The 16952-nt window shown below is 38.3% G+C and overlaps 1 long non-coding RNA gene and 1 other non-coding gene across 3 annotated transcripts in view; both read left to right on the top strand.

The window, feature by feature from the left end:
• The window catches only part of LOC138990693 (uncharacterized), a 59051-nt gene that overhangs the window by 25071 nt on the left and 17028 nt on the right, over nt 1-16952 (top strand). For both annotated transcript variants that reach the window (XR_011466756.1, XR_011466755.1), the window contains exon 3: nt 10247-10394. This is a non-coding gene — a long non-coding RNA (uncharacterized lncRNA). The remainder of the gene's footprint in view (nt 1-10246; nt 10395-16952) is intronic.
• Nucleotides 10250-10322, top strand: TRNAC-ACA (transfer RNA cysteine (anticodon ACA)). The gene has a single exon. It is a non-coding gene; the product is annotated as a tRNA-Cys (tRNA).

Below are 16952 nucleotides of genomic sequence, written 5' to 3' on the forward strand. Positions count from 1 at the left end.
TTATAGATGTTTCATAGCTTTTTATTTTTTAACTTTGTGGCTGTGGTCACCGTCCACAATGGTTTTGAAGCCCAAGAAAATAAAATCTGTCACTGTTTTCACTAATATGGGAACTACACAAAAATTATATTTTTATATATATATATATATGTATATATGTATATATAGGCTTCCTTGGTGGCTCAGTGGTAAAGAGTCAGTTTGGCAATGCAGGAAATGTGGGTTGGATACTGCATTGATGCTTTTGAACTGTGGTGGTAGAGAAGACCCTTGAGAGTCCCTTGGACTGAAGGAGATCAAACCAGTCAATCCTAAAGGAAATCAGTCCTGAATATTCATTGGAAGGACTGATGATGAAACTCTAATACTTTGGTCACCTGATGCGAAGACCTGACTCATTGGAAAAGTTCTTGAAGCTAAGAAAGATTAAAGGCAGGAGGAGAAGGGGACAACAGAGGATGAGATGGTTGGATGGCATCACCAACTCGATGGACATGAGTTTGAGCAAGCTCTGGGAGTTGGTGATGGACAGGGAAGCCTGGCGTGCTTCAGTCCATAGGGTGGCAAAGAGTCAGACACGATTGAGTGACTGAACAACAACCACCATCATACACATGGGGCTTCCTAGGTGGTGCAGTGATACAGAACCAGCCTACCAATGCAGGAGACTTAGGAGACACAGGTTGGATCCCTGGGTTGGGAAGACCCCCTGGAGAAAGAAATGGCAACCGACTCCACTGTTCTTGCCTGAAAAATTCCATAGACAGAGGAGCCTGATGGGCTACAGTCCATGAGGTTGCAAAGAGCCAGACACAACTGAGCAACTGAGCATGCATGCACAGGACAGGTATATATCTATATGTGTGTACATTTAAAATATATATATATAGAGAGAGAGAGAGAGAGCACACAGTATGTTAAGAGATTTTTCTTTCCAGCAGAAAGAATACAAAATCAGATTTTATGGTTGCTGCCTTCAAAGGAACTTACAATTTGGAAGATGGATGTATACACAAATACACAAAGTAATAAACAAACTTTGTTTATGCTAACAGTGGAAAGATGTTTATGCTAAGCAAAAAATATGCTAACAGTGGGAAGATGAGGGAAGAGAGAAGAGTTTCAGTGGGGATGTTTTTTCCTAATTTGCTTTAAGCCATCAAAGAAAGATATATCTACTACAAAAATATGAATTGTTCACAAATAAGGAATAGATCATCAATGGATATCATATTGGTTTCCTGTTGCCAAAACTATTGCACTAATATGGCATGTTTAACCGTCCTTCCTGGATTCCATCTAATAGGGCCTGAGTCTGTTGTGGAGACACAGTAGGGCATTGAGTTGAAGAAACGATAGCAACAGATGCTGCTAAATATAAACCTGATGCTTTAGCAACCATTATACCAAGGGTAGAAGTAGCTGTTTAATTCCTTTCTGTGGAGCATTTGAATGTGCAGGGGGCCATTCACAGTTGATAACTTTGGGAGAAAGAATTAATCTCTGTTCATTTGTTCTCCTCTTAGATTCAATATTCAAGGCGGCTATGAGGACCAAGTACAGAGACATTTTAACGCATATTGGCCTCTCCTGCTTCCTTACTTTTAAAATTATCCACTTGTAACACTCTTATTTTTTTAAAGTTGTCCTTGATATTTCATTTTAGCCTAATTTTATCTGCATACTTGTGGAGACTAAGAAGGAGAACTCTCCCCATAATTGTCTAGCAATACTTGCTGTATGGATCTTTTTATAGTCTACTAAAATCTATAGTCTACATAATTTGCTAAATATTTAATCCATGATAGTTTCCGAGCAGTGTGACAGGGTACCTTCAACCATAATTGAAATCAAAATAATTGCCTCAAACCTTCAATATTATTTTATCCCATATCCTCAGAATCAGTAAATCTTTTGAGGCAACTGTAGATAAGAATTTATTTCCTAGGGAGATTGTTCTCCATGGACATGTAACTGAAACTTTATAACTAAACCCTATATTATTCTCAATCATAAGCTTTTTGTTATTTTTTATGAAATAAATGTGGTCATTCTCAACCAAAATTAGGAAAGAATAATAATTCTGTTATTCTTTAAGTTGCTTTCTATCCCCAAAGCAAATAGCCTATTCTAATAGGCAAAGTGGGACTAAATGGGCCATTTGGTGTCTTGCTTCACAAAGACAATTGCAAGACAGCCAGGAGACAAATTTAAATTCTGTTAAGAATAGCAGGAAGTATTTTGGTTCTAAGCAGGATAGCACCACTTGGGGTTTTGTTAAGTACACAAGACTAGTCGGATCGAGTGTGTGGATTTTTTGTGTGAATGGAAACAACTCCTGTCTGTCCTAGTTCTTCACTGGAATGCTGACATGTGCAGTGCTTGAAAATGCAGATCATTTCATTGGAATCAGTCAGAGTTTACCCTGGCACTTGAAAAGAAGCTATTCAATAGTACAGGAGCGTCCATTTTCATTTTAACAGACGGCATATAATAACATTCAGAAATGTGAGATTTTCTGGTTCTGTTGCTTTTATGTGGTAGATAAAGAGAAAAAAGCATGGTTAGCTATTATATTTCTCAAACCTGACAGAAGTGGTAGACAGAATAATTAAGAAATGGAATCCTGTATTAAAATTCTAGAATGTAGAGGATTTATGAATCTTAGATTAAAATTCTGCATGTATTTCACTAGTACTCCACAAATTTGAACCTTTCAAAGTCTATGTGGATTTGGGTCTTTCAAGTACTTTTAATTCTCTTTATATTGGCTGTCATGGGCACAGTGAAAAATGCAGTGAAAAATGGAGGTATAATTGGCAGTTAAGAATAAAAATGTATTGAGCACTGTTGACTGAAGAAAAGGCACAACCTAAAAGTTGAGAATTAATGTTTTGTTCAGTGGACTTACTGAGCACTTAAGCCTCTCAGATAGCTTGGAAGGACTGTTCTGAAGAGGTAAGTGAGGAGCCAGGATATATAAGAGTTTTTGAAAAAAAGAAAACAGATGATTGCTAATTAGTACACTCTGACATAAATCACAGCAAGATTCTCTCTGACCGCCCCCCAGATTAATGGAAATAAAAGCAAAGTAAACAAATGGGACATAATAGAACTTAAAAGCTTTTGCACAGCAAAGGAAACTATAAACAAGATGAAAAGACAATCCTCTGAATGGGAGAAAATAATTGCAAAGGAAGCAACTAACAAAGGATTAATCTCCAAAATATATAAGCAGCTCATACAGCTCAATATCAGGAAGACAAAATCCAGTCAAAAAAAAATGGGAGGAGACCTGAACAAATATTTCTCCAAAGAAGACAGACAGATGGCCAAATAAACATGTTCAAATCAAAACTACAATGAGGCTTATCACCTCACACCCTTCAGAATGGCCATCATCAAAAAAATCTGCAAACAATAAATGCTGGAGAGGGTGTGGAGATAAAAGAACCCTCCTGCACTGTTGGTGGGAATGTAAATGGATAGAGCCATTATAGAAAACAGTATGGGTGGGAGGGGGGTCCATGATAAGGAACACATGTAAACCCATGGCTGATTCATATCAATGTATGGCAAAAACCACTACAATACTGTAAAGTAATTAGCCTCCAACTAAAATAAATTAAAAAAAAAAAAGAAAACAGTATGAAGATTCCATAAGAAAATAGGACTAAATCTACCATATGGCCCAGGTGGTGCTGGGGGTAAAGAACCTACCTGCCAAAGCAGGAGACGGAAGAGATGCCAGTTCCATCTCTGGGTTTGAAAGATCCCCTGGAGAAAGAAATTGCAACCCTCTCCAGTGTTCTTGCTTGGAGAATCTCACAAACAGAGGAACCTGGCAGGTTACAGTCCATGGGGTCCCAAGGAGTTGGACATGACAGAAGCAATTTAGCACACACGCACACACACACACACCGTATGACCCAGGAATCCCACTATGGGAAAACCAAAATTCTAAAAGACGCATGTACCCCAGTGTTCATTGCTGCAATATTTACAATAGGACACAGAAGCAACCTAGATGTCTATTAACACATGAATGGATACAGAAGACATGGCACGCATATACAATAGAATATTACTCAGCCGTAAAAAGGAAGGGGTTTGAGTCAGTTGTAGTGAGTTGGATGAACCTGGAGCCTCTTACACAGAGTGAAGCATGTCAAAAGAGAAAAACAAGTATCCTATATTAATGCATATACATATGGAATCTAGAAAAATGGCACTGGTGAACCTAGTAGAGAACAAACTTGTGGACACAGCGAGGGAAGGAGAGGGTAGAATGAACTGAGAAAGTAGCGTTGACATATGTACACTATCATGTGTAAAATAGATAGCTAGTGGGATTGCTGTATAACTCAGGGAGTCCAACCTGGTGCTCTGTGACGACCCAGAGGAGTGGGATGGGTGGGGGGGGAGGCTGCAGAAGGAGGGGCTATATATATAACTGTGACCTGTTTTTATTGTTGTACAGCAGAAAACCAACACAACATTGTAAAGCAATTTTCCACCAATTAAAACATTAAAGAACAGATTACCACTAATTAAAGAAAACCATATGCATCAAGTTAATGAATTTAGTGCTTTTCTGTGTGAGATGGTGAGATGCAAGAGTCTGAGTTTATTGAAATTAATCTTCTGATATGCACCTTAACTTTCTCGGGCCAGGTTCCTGTTTTTCTCCATCCTGAATCCCCTCAGGGTGCACCTCTGGGGGTGGCTTCAGAGGCTGATGGCTTGGTGGCAGGCAGCCTGTTTTTCTCCATTCTCAATTCCCCCCAGGGTGTGCCACAAGGGGCAACTGGGTTGATGGCTTGATCATCCACAGTTTATTGAAATGGCCGGTGACATTCTTTGTTCACAACACACAGGAAGTGTCAAACAGTTTGTATTCAGTAGGTTAGGGTTAAAGTCAATGATACTAAGTAGAATTGTGCACTTGAGAATCCTGTTAGGGAAAGAAGTCGTTTGAATGTTGGAGTCATGGGTATTGGTGGTCAGAGCAGTCCTTTCAGTTTCACCATTCTATTTGGTTTTATCTGAATCTCTAGTTTGTTGTTTTTGTTTTGTTTTATTTAGATTTTGTATGTTTCACTTATGTCTCGGGCTAGCTTTCCAGGAAAGAAATACTGTATTTAATATGTTGAGAAAATGCATTCTTTCTGACCTCATACTAACTTTCAGAGGAACTTATTCAGAGGGCCTGTGTACAAGGAACATTGCCCAATGTATTCATCTGTGATTTTGGGTAAAAGCTGAGAAATATTTTTTCTTGTGGGTGATTTCTTATATTGTTCTCTCAGTGCTGAGAATTTAAAGACAAATCATAACTCTGAGAAGGTATGTTTTTTTTAATGGGAAATTGAGTAACTTGGTTTGAGTCTGTTGCATATTGAGTATTTAATTTCATACCCAGTCCAAGCTTTTTAGGTCACAATGAGGGACTATTTCAGGAAAGCCATGAAACAACCTTTCCTCTATGGCTTATTTTCAAGGAGGCCTTTATCAAATGTTAAATTGTAATTCATTATTATTTATGTCTTGTGAAATTGAAACACCAATATTCTTTAGAGCTTGAAATGGGATTTTTGGTTTTTCAGAACAAACACCCCTGAAAAATATTGAAAGTATTAGAAAAATAAATACTAACATAGAATTATGTATCTAATGAAATTATCCTTCAAAAAATCAATGACAAATTAAGACTTTCTCAGAAAAACAGTAGCTGAAGGAATTCAGAGGGAAGGAAAATGATAAAGGACAAAAACTTGGATCTACATAAAGAAAGGAAGAACATGAGAAAGAGAAGGAATAAATGATGGTAAAACAAAAGCTTTTCTTATTCTTAATAAGATTTATTTCCTTTTACTTATTTTTATTTATTTAACAAGTAAATGTATTTATATTATCTTTTACTTATATTCTTATTAAGAATTATTTTATTTTTCTTATTTTTAATGATAACTTCAAGTGATAATAGCAACAATTTTGGATATGAATAAATTTAGCATATGAATAAAAGAAATGAATGACAACAATATTATAAGGAGAGAAGAATTATAAATACTCAGTTATACATAATTTAGACTTTATTAAAAATAAAAACTTCTGCTCTATGAAAGACACTGTTTAAAAAAGGAAAAGAAGCCACATATTGGGGAAAATATTTGCAAAACACCTATCTTACAAAGGACTTTTGTCCCAAATATAGAAAGGAGTCTTGAAAACAAAAAATAGGAAACAAACAACCCAACTAGAAAGGGGGCAATAAATCTGAATAGATACCTCACCAAAGAAGACATACAGATGTTAAATTAGCATATAAAATGTACTCAAAATTGTCATTAGGGAATTGCAACTTATAAGGAAGCTGAGAAAGTACTACACACCTATTAGAATGACAGCATTTCTAAAAACTTATAATACCAAATGCTGATGAGGACCCAGAACACCAGGAACTCTCATTCATTTCTGGTGGGAAGACAAAATGTTAACAACCACTTTGAAAGACAGCTTTCTTACAAAGCTAAATATAGTGTTTATATAATCTAGTGATTATGCTTTTAGTTGTCTACCAAAGGTGAAAATTTTTGTCCACACAAAGACCTTCATAAAAATATTTACAAGAGTTTCACTCATGATTGCCTAAGCTGGAAGCCACCAAGATGACCTCCAATAAGTGAGTGGATGAACAAACTCTGGCTACAATGTCATATTACTCAGCTATAAAAAGAAATGAGCTATTAAGTCATGAAAAGACATGGATAACTGCAGAGTGCTTAAATGCATATTGCTAAATGAATACAGCCAGTCTGAAAAGGCTTTGAACTGTAATATACAATTTCAGTTATATGTCATTCTGGAAAAGGCAAAATTATAGATATAGTAAAAACTTCAATGGCTGTTTGGAGTTCAGGGGCTGGGGACTTGAATAGGTGAAGCACAGGTGATTTTTAGAGTGGCAAAACTACTGTATACAGTATTGCAATACTGAATATATAGCATTATACATTTGTAAAAACAGAACTTTACAGCCTGAAGATTGAAGTTTAATGTATGCAAATTTAAAAAATCATTACAAATTTAGGAGACTACAGTGGCAATGTGCATATTTAGCACCCAGATCTTAGTTTCTAATCCTCTTCTCCCATAAAACAGCCAGGGATTCTTGGAGAAATGACAGATTTTTGAGACGGGGCAGGAAATACACAAACTATCCCTAAATCATCTTGAAATTCCAGAAAGGAAGAAAGACCTCAAAAAAACTCCACATTGAGAAATTAAGTCAAAGAGGCACAGGAGACAATAGAGAGAATCCATGGTGACCAAAGCTGGAAACTGGCTTCCCAGGTGGCTCAAAGGTAAAGAATCCACATGCCAATGCAGGAGACCCTGGTTTGATCCCTGGGTCAGGAAGACCCCCAGGAGGAGGAAATGGCAACTCACTTCAGTATTCTTGCCTGGATAAGCCCATGGACAGAGGAACCTGGCAGACTACAATCTATGTTATACAGTCCATAGTCGCAGAGCATTGGACACATCTGAGCACCCATACATGCGTGAATTACATATCAAATTATTTAGAATATAACCCAAAATATAAGATAAATATATATGACCCATGAATATGGAATAAATAAATGCATGAGGGAAAAGAGACAAATTTCCATGCAGAATCCCAAGTGAATTATAGACACTCCAGCCCTTAAAGGAGTGGATATATCACTCTCCACTCCTTCGCGTGGGCTTGTACATGATGATCACACATCTTCTTTCTAAATATCACACATCTTCTTTCTAAAGGGTACAGCATAGAGATGGGAAAGAATAAGAATAACTTTTCAAAGAAGAAACCTGACAGAACTTCTGCCTGGAAATCAAAGTCGACATCAACATGACATCAAATATGTGGCATATGTTGATACGATGTGATGAAAATGGCACTTCACCTTTATGATCTTCTCTCTCAAAACCCAGAACCTGAGTCTAACCCCGAGAAAAACGTCAGAGACAAATTTCAACTAAGGGATATTTTACAAAATACCTGACCAGTACTCATTAAAATTAAATCATTTAAAAGAAGGATAAGTCTAAAAAAACTGCCAAAATCTAGAAGTGCCTCAGGAGATCTGACAATATGTATACATAATGTGATATCCTGAATAAAATCCCAGAATAGAGAAATGACGTTAGGTAAAAACCAGGAAATCTGAATAAATATATAAACTTTAGTCCTTAATAATGTATCAATATTTGTTAATTTGAACAAATGTATCATAATAGTGTAAGATCCGACAGAAGATGAGATTGTTGGATGGCATCACTGACTCAATGGACATGAGTTTGAACAAGCTCTGCAAGATGGTGAAGGACAGGGAAGCCTGGCATGCTGCAATCCATGGGGTCTCAAACAGTCAGACATGACTGAGTGACTGAACAACAACAATCGAAATAGTGTAAGATGTTAGTAATAGGGTTTGAAACTGTGCCGGTTTTGGACAGGGACTCTCTGTACTGTCAGCTCAATCTACAAATTTAAAGCTATTCTAAATAATTAAAAAGGAACTTTAAGAGACTTCTCAAAATTATAATATATGGACCTTTTATGAATTCAGATTCAAACTAACAATAGAGTCATTTTATGACTCCCCATGTTTCCCCAGGTACAGGGACCTCCATTGCTTGAGATTGTTCTTGCCATGGTCCTGCCCTGCCTCATGGGCTAGACCATGTGCAAGATGGTCTTTATTTTTCCCTTTTAAATAAAACACCAGTCAGATACCTTTTTATCCCCTTCTTATTCTTCTAGGCTTGGAAGACCCAGAGAGGTCAGGATCGAATCCTTAGGTAGAGGGAGGGGTGATGGATAGCATCACAAGAAACTAGCCTGAAAATCAGGCTCAGCCAGTCCAAGCACGTGGCCTCCCATCTGGGGAGGGCCCACGTCCCACTCCCACATGTCTGGGCACCTGCCCTGGGCTGAGGCCAGGCTGCTCCAGGGGCCTCTTGAGCCCTCACCTGCCATAAAGCAACCCAGGTTGACTACAGCCCACATACAAAGCCACAGGCTAAGGCCCGTGGAGTTCTTTTTAAGAAGCAGATTTAACCATTTTCATAGTTGGTCCCTGGAGGTATGCAGAGTGCCCGCTTGCCTTTTCTAGACCCACAGCTTATCTTAGTCGTTTGTGGTTTCCATGTCATCCTTCATAGAAACAGTCCAGTCCAGCATCCTCAACATTTGCCCTCTTCCAGCTGCCTCATCACAGCACTTCAGCCTCCCTGCTGCCCAGGCATGCCGTTTCCAAGGAAGGGGCAGTCTCCTGCAGCCCATCTTCTCTGTGACTGTCTTAGGTGATGCGAAGCCCCCTCCACCTTTTGACCCCACAACTTCCTATCCCTGTCCTGCTTCAGGGTCTGAAGTTTGGGAACTTCTTTGTTTCTTTGTTATTTATGACCTTGTTTAAAGAAAATAAATATCTCCCAACCATTTAAAAAAAAAAAAAAGTGGAGTAGTGACAATTTGATAATAAGACATTATTCTTTTTCTTTAGTTATAATAATGCTACAGTAATAATATATAAAACAATTTTTTGTTAGAAATGCAAACTGAAGTATTTAAAATGAAGTATTAAGTGAAGTATTTAAAATTTATTAAAATGAAAGTATTAAAATGAAGTATTTAAAATGAAGACAATATGATGTCTGAATCTTCCTCAAAGTAATCCCATTGGGTTTTAGAGTCTGGGAATGTAGATGAGACTAGATTCCCCAAGAACTGATAATGTTGAAGCTGGATAATGACTAGATAGGAGTTCATCATACTACTTCTTACTTGATATATGTTTAAATATTTTTTAATTAAACATTAAAAATTAATTAAACATTAATTAAACATTTTTTAAATTAAAATGTGAGTTCAGTTCAGTCACTCAGTCATGTCCAACTCTTTGCAACCCCATGGACTGCAGCACGCCAAGCCTCCCTGTCCATCACCAACTCCCTCATCTATACTCCCAGACTCTAAAATTAAAATGTATATTAAAGTATACTAAAGAGCTGTCATGATAAATGAAAGTTGTCCTTATATGTCAAGTGTATTATTTCTTCTCATGAATTCATTGTTTCTTTAACTGTATAAGAGGACGTTCTTCAATGGAAATGCAATCCTTTTACATTTCAAAACAATAGTTTAAAAGACAAACAAATTTCAGTAGTGTTTAACAAAATATTTTACATACAGACTTCCCTGGTGGCTCAGATGGTAAAGCGTCTGCCTACAATGCGGGAGACCCAGGTTCGATCCCTGGGTCAGGAAGATCCCTTGGAGGATGAAATGGCAACCCACTCCAGTAGTCTTGCCTGGAAAATCCCATGGACGGAGAAGCATGGTAGGTTACAGTTCAGTCTTTTAAAACAGTAGTTTAAAAGACAAACAAATTTCACTAGTGTTTAACAAAATATTTTACATACAAGTAAGTTTAGTAATTTGGATTCAGTTAACTTATTATGTTTATTACTTATGCTTAAAATGATATGCATTCGATTCTTTCCCTTTTGCAGACCAGCACTAATCAAAGGAATACTGTGAGATATATAGAATAAATTATAAATATTTTCTTTACCAACTAAACCCTCATATTGCAAAAAAAAAAAAAAACCAAAACATGATTTAGGAGTCTAATTGCTGCTACTGCTGCTAAGTCGCTTCAGTCATGTCCGACTCTGTGCGACCCCATAGACGGCAGCCCACCAGCCTCCCCCGTCCCTGGGATTCTCCAGGCAAGAACACTGGAATGGGTTGCCATTTCCTTCTCCAATGCATGAAAGAGAAAAGTGAAAGTGAAGTCGCTCAGTCATGCCAACTCTTAGCGACCCCATGGGCTGCAGCCCACCAGGCTCCTCTATCCATGGGATTTTCTAGGCAAGACTACTGGAATGGGATACCATTGCCTTCTCCAAGGAGTCTAATTAGTCTTGAGTTAATTTATATAACAATTTCAAAGTTACAGAATTTTACAGATTAATTTTAGCTGCAAAGATTGTCAATTGAAACGTTCCTTCTAGTCAAAAAACATTGTGTATCATAAGCTTATAAATATTTAAGTTAATTATTTATTAGTTAAATGTTAGTGACATGACATGCAACATATTTCACTATTATTTCTACTGAGGAAACACTTCAAAATTTGACTCAGCTTTTGATAAATCCTGGTTTTAAATCACCTCAGTAAATTTTTATTTTGACCAATCTCCTGCATTTCTTACACATAATTTTAGTAAGCAATGCTATGTTCCTGTCAAGGCATGTTTGATATTTCCCAAAGGTTTTATTTTATTGCCAAGTGAAGCAACTTAACCAAACAAAGAAGCATACCTTTCTGTGGCCATATCTGATTGACAAAAGAGACCTTACTGCAGGAAAATACATATAAAGAATACTCCATAAAGATTATTCCATTTGGCTAAAGGCAAACCATACTGTAACAGGGCTGTGAGGCTTAAGGGAAGATATTTGTGATAAATGTATTAGAATTACCTGGTAAACATTTCTGTTTGATCAAAACTGGTTTCCTGAGGACTTGAGTTTATGTGCATATGTTTATAACCTACAAGCCAATGGAGTGAAAAGGGGGAACTGTGTTTCACGGTGCCCTGGGAAGGCACTCATGTCCTTGGCTGCCACTGCTGACTTTTTCCCTTCTTGGTACCAAGCTGACCTACCATTGCTTTCCAGAATGAGTAGTCTTTTAAACAAAATTCTAAAACAAAATCTCTTTGTTGTGTTTTAAGAAACACAGGCTATTTTTTCTTTTAGAACCGCAAATGGCCACCAGGAGGCAGAAATCTATTACTTATCATTTATCGATATTTACAGAAATATGATATAGACAGAAATAAAAATATAGTTGTTTTATTTTACACTTGAGATTTATGAGTGATGATTTAATTATTGTTAAATAACTTGATTTTCCTATCTGAGGAACATGCTTTATTTAACAAAAATATTTATTCAAGGACAATTATGGAAAATATTTGACTAATCAAAATGTCTATTATATAGAGTTTACTTAGGATAAAGAGGAGAATTCGTTTTATTTAAAAATTGTTAACAGTGATAACATTTTAAAAGTCAGCTCTTCTGGTTTAGTAAATAGCTTCATAATCCCTATATATGCTAGCTGTGATTTTGAGGGCTTCAGGCCTATTTTGTTTTTAAATCAATGAAAAATACTTCTTTGGTATGTATGAATAAAACGTTGAGTATTAATCATGCAGAAAATACTGTATGCTGGAAATAGGTATGTATTAAAGATAGCTTTCATGACATATCTGACTAGAGGAAGAAGAGTCTCCAAGGGAGAATTTTTGGGGTAGTGTCTCATCTATCTTTAGGTCGATGGTCCCCAATATTTTTGGCACCAGGACTGGTCTCACAGAAGATGATTTTTCCACAGACCAGGGTGAGGGGAATGGTTTTAGGGTGACTCAAGTACGTTATGTTTATTGATCATTTTATTCCTATCATTATTATATTGTAAAATATAATGAAATAATTATACAACTCACATAATGCAGAATCAGTAGGAGCCCTAAGCTTGCTTTCCTGCAACTAGATGGTCCCGTCTGGGGGTGATGGGAGAGTGATGGGGAGCAACTATAGACAGCAAGGACGCTTCCCTCACTTGCCCGTCACTTGCCTTCTGCTGCGTAGTCAGGTTCATAACAGGTCACAGACCAGTGCCGGAGGTTGGTCACCTCTGCTTCAGAGGGTCTCATGAGTAATGGGTAGACCTGGAGATCTAGGATTGCAGTTAACCAGACTGAAAAGAAGAAACCTTCCTTTAATAAGCCAATTAATCTATACTCTCTCTGTTTTTCCTCTTTTTGATTTCCTTGGTGTTTATCAGACTCTTTGCCCGGCCTCAGCTTTACTAAGGGAAACAAAGAGAAAGGAATTTTGTCTGTACTTAAATTAGAAGGCAAAGAATAAAACATCTTTCAGAGGTGCCAATAAGAAATTAACATCATCAAATGACTGAGCCTGTCCAGTGATTCCCCCTGTCCTCCCAAGGCCATTCCCTGAGGGCTTTGTGCTTTATTGCATTATGAGTATGAATGTCCCCTATCTATGACACTGTGAAACTTCAAATGTATCCGTTATAAGAAAAAGTTAGAGCTGAACTTAAACTGACCCTAAGGCAGTCCTGAAGTGATTTTCCTCCCTCTTTTTCTCTTTCCTCCCAATTCAAATTTTGCTTCTCAAAATTTGACTTTCCTGCATTAGATTAGAGTACATATTCTAAGTATTTCATTTGCTAGGAAATGGCAACCCACTCCAGTACTCTTGCCTGGAAAATCCCATGGACGGAGGAGCCTGGCGAGCTGCAGTCCATGGGGTCACAAAGAGTCGGACACGACTGAGCAACTTCACTTCGCTTCAAGCTTCATATGGTTGGAGATTATCCCTATGGTTGAACCATTGTATAGTTAGCATCCTGAAAGAATCTGATGTGTAGAAGGAACTTATTCATACTTGTTCAAATAGTAAATAAGTAAAACCTGTGCCATTGAGTAGGACTGCCTGTAAAGAAGTGTAAGCTGTTAGACTATTCTCTCTGAGTTATCTTAGACTATAAATACATATTTCATAAAACAACACAACAATGTTAATAGCTAATATTTATATTGAATTGAAGGCATTGTTTTCAGAACTTTATGTGTATTAACTAATCTTTCAACTTTCCCATTATCTATTATTATTCGACATCCTTAAGAGATGCTATATCACTTCCTTTTGCTGACAAAAAACTGGTACTCAGAGTAGATAATTAAATTGGGCAAAATTATACATTTTGTCAATAAGAAGAAGCCTAAGTTCTGGGTCCATGATATGAAAATCAATCTCTCCTAAGTATATTTGCCAACTGTTTCCTAGAATTATCAGTCATTTGGAGTCCAACTGAATGGATAGATGAAAAAAATCAAGGTATCTCTCTGATAGTTGGGCAACTTGTGAAATTTCTGATTTCTGGTGGTGATGGAAGTTGGTATCCTCTACTATCATCTCTCCCATAGTTGGTAAATGAGTCATTGGAAATCTGTAGTGATAGAGGTAAAAATTGGGGCTTTCCAGGTGGCTTAGACAGTGAAGAATCTGCCTGTAATGCAGGAGACCAGTTTCGATCCCTGGGTTGGGTAGATCCCCCGGAGGAGGGCATGGGAACCCACTCCATCCAGTATTCTTGCCTGGAGAATCCCCATGTACAAAGAAGTCCATGGGGTCACAAAGAGTCAGACACAACTGAGTGACTACGCACAGAGGTGAAAATTACTCTTGCCACCGGTGTCATTTATGCGTTCTTCCTCTCCACTTTCCATTATGCCCCTGTTCCTCCCCAGGGCTTGCGTTGGTGCGTGTGTGCTAAGTCCCTTCAGTCCTGTCTGACTCTTTGAGACACTGTGGACTGCCAGGCTCCTCTGTCCATGGGATTCTCCAGGCAAGAATGCTGGAGTGGGTTGCCACACCCTCCTCCAGGGGATCTTCCCCACCCTGGGATCGAACCCGCGTATCTTATGCCTCCTACATTAGCAGGCATGTTCTGTTACCACTAGAGCCACCTGGAAAGCCCCTGTCCCTCCCCAAAACGTAGGGCTTATTTCCATACTTCCGGCAAACTTCAGGTTGATCCTAGAAGCTTAGGTTTGGAGCTCTTTTCCTTTTTTTTTTTTTTTGTTTCTCCCATAAAAAGCTAGGTAGTAGCTGAGGAGTGCAGAAAGTGCTAGGCAGAGGGATTGAGGGAAAGAAGTATCTGGAGTTGGAAGAATGGAAAATGGCAAGCAATTAACTTGGTATTCTTGAGGATTATAAGAATCATGAAGTGATAAAACAGAGGAAAGTAGTGATAGGTGAGTGGGAGGAGAGGAATGTGGAGAGACACAATGTAAGTGAAGAAGCTTAAGTGAGAAACTGGTGGAATGAGGCAGGTTGCCGAGTAGGATGGAGTCAAAGAGGAAGACAGTTGTATTAGGATATTGTCAGATTGAATATGAAGCGGGGAACAGATGGTCATGTTTTCCTATTTTCAGCTGCAAGTGCTGTCTTTGCAAAGTCAGACTCATTCAAAATATTCTTGTATGGGCTGGAAGTACAACAAGGCACTGTTCTGAGAACAGGGAGAAAAAAACCCCAACACTGTGAAGCAATTGTGATTCCAACAAGTGGCAGGCAGAATACTGTTGGGTGTTTAACACACTGAGAAGTTGTTTACTCAGAATTCACTGTAGCATGGGCCTCAGGGATGCAGTTTGCTTTCTTTGCTCAGGTTGGCTGGAGTTAGGAAATGTCTTAATTAATGTGTTTTCCTTGATTAAGCCAATGAAGGAACACCTGTGGAGGACACAAATTTTGGATTTTCTTAGAAATGTATTTTAAATCTCTTGAATCTGCAAGAAGAGCAATGACTAGGAAAAACAAATGCAGTTTCCAAGGAATTGAATTTATTGGGCCAGAGACTGTGTTTGGTAATGAGAAGGGCTGGAGCAAAAGTCTGGGGAATTAAGTACCGAGGAAAAGGGTGTAAGCCTGGGTGGTGGTGGTTTAGTCATTAAATCATGTGACCCCATAGACTGTAGCCCTCCAGACTCCTCTGTCCATGGGATTCTCCAGGCAAGAATACTAGAGTGGGTTGCCAATTCCTTCTCCAGGGGATCTTCCCTGGATCAAACCCACATCTCCTGCAATGCAGGCAGATTCTTTACCAACTTAGCTATGAGGGAAGCCCTGTAAGCCTGGGACTTCTATTAAAACCTGTTCAGGAGGAAATTGAAATTAGTTTTACAGGCTTCACAGAATTTCCATTTGATCTGTTGATGATTAGGGTGGTGAAAGGTGAAGCTCAGGTGAGAAAATAGGTGGATCATCTTCATATATATATATGCTGTTGGTTTAGTCGCCAAGTCATATCTAACTCTTGCAACCCCGTGAACTGGAGCCTGCCAGGCTCCTCTGTCCATGGAGGTCTCCAGGCCAGAACACTGGAGTGGGTAGCCGTTCCCTTCTCCAGGGGATCTTCCCAACCCAGGGATTGAATCACGGTCTCCCACGTTGCAGGTAGATTCTTTACCAGCTGAGCCATCAGGGAAGCCCTTTATATGTATATATACCTATATTGGAGAAGGAAATGGCAATCCACTCCAGTATTCTTGCCTGGAGAATCCCATAGACAGAGGAACCTGGCTGGCTAAAGTCCACAGGGTGTCAAAGAGTCAGACACGACTGAAGCAACTTAGCATACCCCTATATATACATATAGCTATATACCCCTGTGTCCCCAAAGTGAACCCTTTCTCTTTTTAATCCTTGAAAAGGAAAATAGAGTATATGATTTGTGATGTGACAATATGGAAGTCAGACCACTTGAAATGTAGCTAGCCTGATTTGAGATATGTGTGTAAAGCAGACACTGGATTTTGAAGAATTGGCACCAAAACAAAGCAAAAAAAGAATGTATCACTGATTTTTATATTGATTAGATATTAATGGACATTTTAAAAATATTGATATATTGGGTCATTTTACTGCTTTCTTTTCATTTTAATTTGGCTACTAGAAAATGTAACAAAATTGCATTTTGGCTTGCATTATTTTTCTACTAGACAGCACTTGTAGAGTTGGAAAAGCATGGGAAATGTCAGAGAAGATGGACATAGATTTCAGTCTTGGCTTCACAACACAAATGCCACGTGGTCTTGGACAAGCCACCTGACCTCTCTGAGCCTTACGCTGGTCATTCGTAGGAGAGAGATCACTCACTTCAAAGAGGTCATGAGAAATGGGGTTCATGTAATCAAACATGCAGTGCACGTTCAGAACATGATAGTTATTATTGCCCTGAGAGAAGATCGAGTCTTCTTCCCCCATACATGATGCTAAAAGACATTTCTCC

Source organism: Bos mutus, chromosome 14, assembly GCF_027580195.1.
Source record: "Bos mutus isolate GX-2022 chromosome 14, NWIPB_WYAK_1.1, whole genome shotgun sequence".
Lineage (NCBI taxonomy): Eukaryota > Metazoa > Chordata > Mammalia > Artiodactyla > Bovidae > Bos > Bos mutus.